The sequence below is a fragment of the Epinephelus fuscoguttatus genome, linkage group LG17 (assembly GCF_011397635.1).
Source record: "Epinephelus fuscoguttatus linkage group LG17, E.fuscoguttatus.final_Chr_v1".
Taxonomy (NCBI): domain Eukaryota; kingdom Metazoa; phylum Chordata; class Actinopteri; order Perciformes; family Serranidae; genus Epinephelus; species Epinephelus fuscoguttatus.
The window spans coordinates 7,043,185-7,051,826 of NC_064768.1; positions in this window are offsets into that span (position 1 = coordinate 7,043,185).

The following is an 8,642-nucleotide window of genomic DNA, read 5'->3' on the forward strand; positions in this document are numbered from 1 at the left end:
TGATGTGTTTTGGTGACCGGGCTTAGCTGTAGGCGAAACAAGTCTCCACAGACATTAGCTAGTGCTAGCTAGCAAGTTCTGTAGGTTTGTTTTAGACAATGGAGGAAAATGATGCAAGTGGTGCATTTGGACGTACTCATTCTCAGCTGACCAATGGGACCAGACTGGCCGACCCATATGCTCTCACTCAGTGGATGGATGATGTCACAGGAAGCTTTGTGGTTGATTACCATGCCAATCTCACAAAGAAGGACGACACTTGAACAGTTCCCTCCAGTTTGTTTTGCTATTGAAGCCAACGTTAGCTAATGTGCTAAAAAGTTAGCGTTACGGAAAAACCCAATATTGCTCTTAACACCTCGCCAATTTCTGATGAGGTGGACATGATAACCTTTAATACACATAACGTTATTCATCCCTACAACAGGAAATACTTTTTCCCTAACCTGATATGAAGTGTACACTACACATGTGAGCATTTTTGATGATGGCCTCCGTCCAATCCTTTTGTCTTATCACATTTAAAGCAACGCTTACCTTTCTGGAAATTTTACACTTTTCTTTGTTTAGGTTAAAATGCTATTATAAGGTGATGGCACACCAAAATGTAAGTGAATTCCACCAGAAATAAAAACTCATAATTATACCATTCTCATATGGTTCTAAGAACAGTTTTCTCCTGTCCTGTCTGGTTTCCCCACGTGGAGGCATCCGACTGATGTAACCACTTGCGTAGTATCTCCTCACACCCCCACACCCCGCCCCCGAGTTTGTGAGACAACAAATATGCTAGTAACAGGGACGCTTGTGGATATAAACTAGTAAAAGGGACACTTGTGGATATAAGCTATAAACACGGTGCAACAAGAAGTAAATTCGTCAGTGCAATACAGTCTTAAGTTTCTCCCCAACGGGGAGACACTGGCAGCGCTGTGACAGGACGGGGGAGCAGGGAAAAGGCGGAGCTGTTCCCAGCATCCTTTTGGCAAACGTCCGCTCGCTGGACACGAAAATGGATTACCTCCAAGAGAGGGAGGGACTGCTGCATTCTTGTGTTCACTGAAACATGGATGAATGGTAACATATCAGACTCCGGTGCTGAGCTAACGGGGCTAACACTACATAGAGCAGACAGGGAGGCTACATTATCTGGCAAGCTCCGGCAATATGTAAACAATTCATGGTGCTGTGATGTGAAGAGGATCTCCCAGTTCTGCTCTCAGGAGTTTTTGTCTGTGAAATGTCGACCCTTTTCATTTTACTATTGCACTATGTGTTCTTTCTTATATGTTGCACAAATAGTTTTTAAATGTTTTGTTTCTTTTTGTTTAGGATATAGAAATGTCAGTTCTTTTTGTGCTGCATAAAAATGACAAATGAAGTTCAGTTCAGTTCATAACGTTATATATGACAACACAGCATCCTGTTGCTAATGGCTAACGTTAGCCTACTGTAGCATAGCCTCTGAAACATTAACGTTATCTTCCTTGTGCGTTTCCACTTACTAGTAACGTTAACACTACTATCTAACATTAGCACTGTAACCTTATTCTAAAACTCATCAGTCATCACTGACTCCGGAGTTAAAACTCCGGAGTTGTTGGAGGAGGGAGATGGGACTTTGGAGGGAGGCGGGAGTTGTGGATGTTCAAATTCAAAGTGCTGTGTGAAATGCAAGAAAGGTAAGAGTTCCTTTAACCATAGTTGTCTTTGTTTTTGTTGACAGGCAGTGGCGACTGGTATGTGATGAAATTTAAGTTGTGAGTCATGACTCCTTCTATTCTGGTTCCCACTAACACAACAAGATGACATTTTTTTATTTTAATATCAGCTATTAATGGGCGGACCAATTCTTTCACAGAAGTGGTGCCTTTGAGTTGATACATGTAGAGGTATTGAACAATTTTCAACCTTTTGACTTTTGATACGTTTTCAAAATGCCAGTTTCTCCTTTGTGTTGTTATAGTACATGTACATTTGACTGCAAGTGTTGACCAACAAAACCTCTCTTCGATGCAGTGCTAGTAATCATGTTTAAGTTTACTTTAGAAAACCTAAAATACTCATTTAAATGCACTGATTGAGCATCCTACTTGTATGTAGGTAGAACATGTAAACCAAACAGATGTTACAGAAAAGTGATCTGAGTGTATTGATTTGTCGTTCTTCCTGGGCAAACAGCAGACGTCCCACTTCAATAGAGCGGTTCATTTTTTCTGCTTCAGTGAGTGTACATGTCAGGCTGTCTGGATTCTGGTATGATCCAGTTGCGTCTTGTTCACTAATCATAACAACCACCGTGATAACAACAAGCAGGCTGTTCTCATGCACGGTGCATACCTTTCCTTACAAAAAGTGATGAGCTAAAGTCGGTACATATTCCACGTAATGATGAGCCAGTAAGTTGTGCATAACCCACAAAATTTGGAAGGCTGTGATCACATGACCAATGCACCAGTGGAAGCAAATAATAAAGCAAGAGGTGGTCTCATAAAGAGGCAGGTTGGGGTGGTGGATGGGCTACAGAACACAGGACATTCCCCTGGGACTTTCCACAGAAGACTGATGTTCAGAACTGGATTTTGAGTAAACTTTGAGTAATTTTAAGGTACGCTGTCACCATGTGTCTATTCTTAAACCTAATCACAGTAGCTTTTCTTGCCTAAACCTAAAGTCTGTAACTTGTCGTGTTATGGCCCTGGCCCTGTCACTAGTCTCCCTGTGTTTTTCCTTGTCCTCTGTGTCCTCTCCCCCTGTCTGTCTCTCTGTGGGTTCATCCCTATATCCCTCTTTGACTCCTCTATCCTCTATCCTCGGTCACTTGACCCGGAAATCGGTCGAGACTCGCCATCTTGAAATGCACCCAGAGGAGTCGAGGAGAGAAGAGGCTTTCAGAGTGGAGGGAAGTGAGGATACTCAAGTGCAGCCTTCGCAGAAGTCTTTTACAGACTGACACACACCCCTGATTGAATATCAGTTATTGATTGGACAGCGCAATGATCTGATACATCATAACATCTGTGGAATGTCATTCTGGGGGGAGGACAGATAGGAGATTAAAGTCAAGTGTATCACTCCCAAGTTTAATATTGTATTTGTTCTCTGATTCACCATCGAGTTAAAAAAAAAAAAGGAGAAAAATGACTTTCTTCATTTGTTAGAAAATTTTTCTCTTCACAGTCTGTTATTTCCGTCATCAACTTTCATTATGGATACAATCAAAGAGTCTGTCTGTCAGCGTGTCAGCAAGAAACATCTGTACATCAGTGATCGCCTTTTCCATTCATTCACACTGAGGCTGATCATTCCTGAGCGTCAGGTTGATGAGTTACAGAATTTTAATTTTCCCTGAAACATTTGGCCAAATAAATAATTTCCAGTGTTCAAAAGACACCATAATCATATTCTGGGTTATAAAATAATAAATTCACAATCGGAATATCAGTAAATACAGATACAAAAAATGAATAAATCACATAAACACTTTGTGTGACTCTAAGCAGGACACAGGACAGATTATAAATACAGAACATAGATTGTTGTTCATGTGCAGGTGATTTTTGGAGAGAGTTAATAAAGCCTCCTGACAGTTGATCTAGCTAACACTTCACGTGACCCTTTAGAGGAAAATAGGTCTCTTTTCTCTAAAGACATATTTCCATGTTTCTTTTCTCCTCGCGTCTCATCCTCGCATCTCTCTCCCATGTTTTACGAGGGCGGAGCTAAGATGCGAAGAAGAGACGCAAGTGAGGGAAACGTGGATGCGAGATTTTTAATTTTAATTGTTTGTATTTTAACAAGAATATTGTAACAGTGGTCCATGTCCTGCTCCTTTGCTGCTTTGTTCACACCCAGACTATCATGAAGATACAAAGTCCTCCGTCATCAAAGCACTGACAATGAGGAGATTCAGACTTCAGCGCCTGAGGACAAGCTAATCACAGTAGCTCAGGTTAGGAAACAGAGATTTTAGAAATCCTGAAAAAGCCATCCAATTGGCTGTAAATATGCCTGCCTGTGGAAACAACTTCTCTACTTTTTTGTGTGAGCATAACAAGTTCCTCAATTCTGTAATTTTTATTGGTTTGAAGAAACTTATGTCCAACGTGTCTGCATGCCTTTCAAACCAAATTTTGTAGCTTAATTTCTTGAAATACAGATGCATCAGGGATCCAACTCCATGAGTTTACTGAACAGATCATGTAAGTGTGTTCAGCACACAGGCAAATAAGTCTTTAACCCTGAATAATCAAGGCTCAGGCGATTTTGCTGACTTATTCGTGTCATTGAAATCAAAAAATTCCCAGACTGAAAGCTCCACTGTCAGCTTGTTGTACCATACAGTGACTTCCCGGTTAAAAGCAGCAGTGTTAATTTTGACAGCTATTTTAGGTTAATCTTAGTCTTAAAATGAAAATGTGTATTAGTTTAAGTCACAGTTAAGTCACTTTTATCCTTAGTGATTTTAATCAAGTTTAAGTCGACGAAAATTCAAAATTTTGTAGTCGATGACAATTCATGACATTTTTGTCAATTTTTTGTCATTATGTTTTCTTCTCTTTTTATCTTTAAACTAATCCAGTGAGGATAATTCATGTATCAGAAATAAGAATCAAGGTGACAGGTTGTATAAAATTTAATTTAGATGATTTTTTTTTTCTTCAACTGCAAGTAATTTCTGCACATTTACAAACTGTGATTTCTCCAGCAGTGCTTGGCAGGTTTAAGGGCTGATTTACAAGCACACACTTAGTGATCATCATTTGAAAAGCTCAACATCTCTCTTTTTATGCTCTCAAAAACACCACAAATAACTAATATGAGACAGCTAGGATTTGTACCCAGGTTCATTGAAAACTCTGACTCATCCATAAAAATAACTTAATAAGGGAAGGTTTGTAGGGATGTTATGTGTATTAAGGGTTATCATGTCACCTCATCAGAAACTGGGGCGATATAAAGAGGAACTTTTTAACACTTTTGCTAATGTTAGCTTTGATACCAAAACAAACTGGAGGGAACCATTCAGGTGTTGTCAATCAACCACAAAGCCAGCCATCTCACCTTCAGCAATCCTGTCAAATCATCCATTCACTGATTGACAGCATAGGGGTCGGCCAGTCTGGTCCTACTGGTCAGTGTTTACTGAAGCAAGTAACACAATTGTGGTCCCAGAGAGTGAGTGAAATGACATGGTGCATTCATAAATTCAGTCTGACGCTCTACACTAAAATGAGAACCCTGTTGGTTGAAGAAATGAAGCGTTATATTTCTATATGAATTAACAATGTTTAAGATAACACATTCATTCTGCTTGGCGGTCTGCTGCTCCGTCTCCCCAGTATTCAGAGTGCACACTGGCCCTCTGAGAGTACGGTGCTCTGGATAACCAAACGGTACATTCCAACAGCACTCGTATTGCTGAATGCACCACTCACATCATCTTCCTCCATTGTCTAACACAAGTCAACAGAACTTGCTAGCTAGCGCTAGCTGTGGTGAATTATTTTGCCTACAGCTATGCTCCACCCACCAAAAAATGTCATACTGTTTACTAACAGTACAAGGGTCTATAATGCTTTCAAATTATAAATTGACATGTATAAGTAATATAACATGTAATATTTATTGAAAGCACAAACTATGTAGCATACTTTAACAATATGATTTATAGACTGAAATGTGCCTTGTGCTCCTTCCTTGTCTCACAGTCAGCCATGCTTGTGGAAAAAGGGGGCATGGTTCTACTGCAGTCCACTTCAAATAATGTAGAACACAGTGATTGGCTTATAAACCTCCAATCAAGTAAGTCTGTGCATTTGGGTGGAGTCAGATGACGGTAGTCTAAGAGGCCGTTTACACGTACACGGTGATTTTGATAAACGGAGACATCTTCCTTCGTTTGTGCCCTTCGTTTACACGCAAACGGAGATTTCTCCTCTGAAAACGAGTCTTTCTAAAAACTCAGGCCAGAGTGGAGATTTTGGAAAACTCCGGTTGCGCGTTTGCATGTAAACTGAGATAAACGGAGATAAACAGAGTTATAGGCAGCCGACATCACAGTACGCGCCGGAACTTGCGCCTGTGTCAAAAGTGCGACCTATGTTGCTATGGTGACAATGGATACATGGAAGGCTTGAGCTTCTCGATACACTGCCACCTACAGGTTTGGCGTGCTCTTGTGTATATATACACGGGTAAGTGTAAACGAAGATCTTTTTGAAAATGGAGACAGTGAAATGTCCGTTTATGAAAATAGCCGGCCACATGTAAACAGCCTCATAGATCTAGACATGCTAGAAAAGTTTGGTCCATTGGATGGGATGGGGGTATCTGAACCCCAAAAGATCACAGTAACTTAAATAACTGAATAAGATCACAAACACACCACTGATACAGTCTCACCTTGTTCTCACCAGCTCCATAGTCTCTCACAGAAAACCTGACGAATGTTTGATTGTGCAGTAAAATGTGCTTTAATGATACAGATGGTTGGAACCGATGAAATTAGCTGTATATGCTCCTGCAGAGAGTTTGAAGTTCAGAGCCCTGAAATACATCAACTCTGCTGACATTTGTGCATCGTAATTCAGGAACAGTAATGTACTTTGGACAAAGTTAATATTTGCCTCACTATGCTCAGACACACATACACACACACACACACACACACACACACACACACACAGCCTGTTCCAATGTTCACGTGTCTCAATTAACATTAAGGTCCTATACCACCCACGCAGTCCAACATTTCCACAAGGTTTGAGGTTTTAAATGATTTGTCTTGATTTTTGTTCAAAGAAAAATCAGACATTTTTGACATTCGTAATAAAATGTGTGTGTTTTTTGGCATTTAGAAACTTTTTGACGATAGACACACTTTAGATCCCTGAACTAGAGAGGTTTATTCGTAGGATCTCTCTGATGAAGAGATAATAGTCGTAAAACTGAACTTTATAGAGTGACTACCTCATAACCCTTCATATTTTCACTCAAGCATGTTTTAAACTCATATATAATAACTATATATAATATAGTTTGCCTAAAAACTGTGTAACAAAATGTACATATTTGTATATACTGAAATGTTGCTAAATTACACACCAGGCCATATACACTTTTACACATATTTACAATATGTATCTCCTTAATTTTCAAACACTTGCAGATGCAGATGTTCAACCTTATTCTGAAGAATCCTTCCACAAGGAAGTGAATCAGGGATACAATACACACTGCCTCAACACTGGTGCTCCCTGTTGATAGTAATAGGTACTACAGCTTTACATGCTGACTGTGTGTCTATGTATGACCAGTGATGACATCATTGTCAAACCATTCTCTTTTCCTTTTTTTTTTTTTTTTTAACTTTTTACTACATTTCCTTTTTTGTATAATTATAGCTCTCAGTAATCACACAGTTTTCTGGAAACCCTGAAAAGAAATAAGTAGATAAAGATAAATTACTGATTACTTTGTAGCTCTGGCTCTTACACTCAGCAACAGAGGAAACAGGGACAGTGACTAAGACACTAAAAAAGCTGGAAGAAACACTGAGTGAAGAAGAAGATAAAAGAACCTGGAAAAGACAACACAGTGAGGTAATAAAAGAATATAGAATAGAATAACCTCCTCAGTGGGCGGCATGGTGGTCTGGTGGTTAGCACTCTCGCCTCACAGCAAGAGGGTTGCCAGTTCGATCCCGGACGTGGGAGCCCTTCTGTGCGGAGTTTGCATGTTCTCCCCGTGTCAGCGTGGGTTCTCTCCGGGCACTCCGGCTTCCTCCCACAGTCCAAAGACATGCAGATTGGGGACTAGGTTAATTGGTGACTCTAAATTGTCCATAGGTGTGAATGTGAGCGTGAATGGTTGTCTGTCTCTATGTGTCAGCCCTGTGATAGTCTGGCGACCTGTCCAGGGTGTACCCTGCCTCTCGCCTGATGTCAGCTGGGATAGGCTCCAGCCCCCCCCAACCCTCAAGAGGATGAAGCGGTTAGAAGACGAATGAATGAATGAATGAACCTCCTCAGTGCAAAGATAAGTAATAAAGTGCTTATAAAAACAATAACACACTATAAAGTAAAAAGTAAAAGTAAAAACAGTAATAAACATTAAACTTAAAAAAAAAAACACACACTACAAAACACACATTCAGGGCATTCAGCCTGTTGCACAGATCCCTTGTATTGCACCCTTTTCCACAGCCAGGCCAGCCATTACTTTTGGATAAAAGCTGTTTTTTAACCTGTTTGTCCTTGTTTGAACGGTCCTGTATCTCCTGCCCGAGGGCAGCAGCTCAAACAGTTGGTGACCTAAGTGGGACAGGTCCTTCAGAATGTTTTGGGCTTTTCTGAGGCAGCAGAAACTGTATAGTTCTTCCATGGAGGGGAGAGGACAGCCGATAATTGTCTGGGTGGTGTTGACAACCCTCTGGAGTGTTCTTCTGTCTGCTTCCGTGCAGCTGGCATACCACACACATATAGAGTACGTCAGCACCCTCTCTATGGAGCAGTGGTAGAGGTACACAGGAAGTATCTGGGTGAGCTGATTCTTCCTGAGAAGTCTCGGGAAGTAGAGTGTCTGCTGTGCCCTCTTAATTAATGCTGTGGAGTTGACGCTCCAGGTCAGGTCCTCCTCAA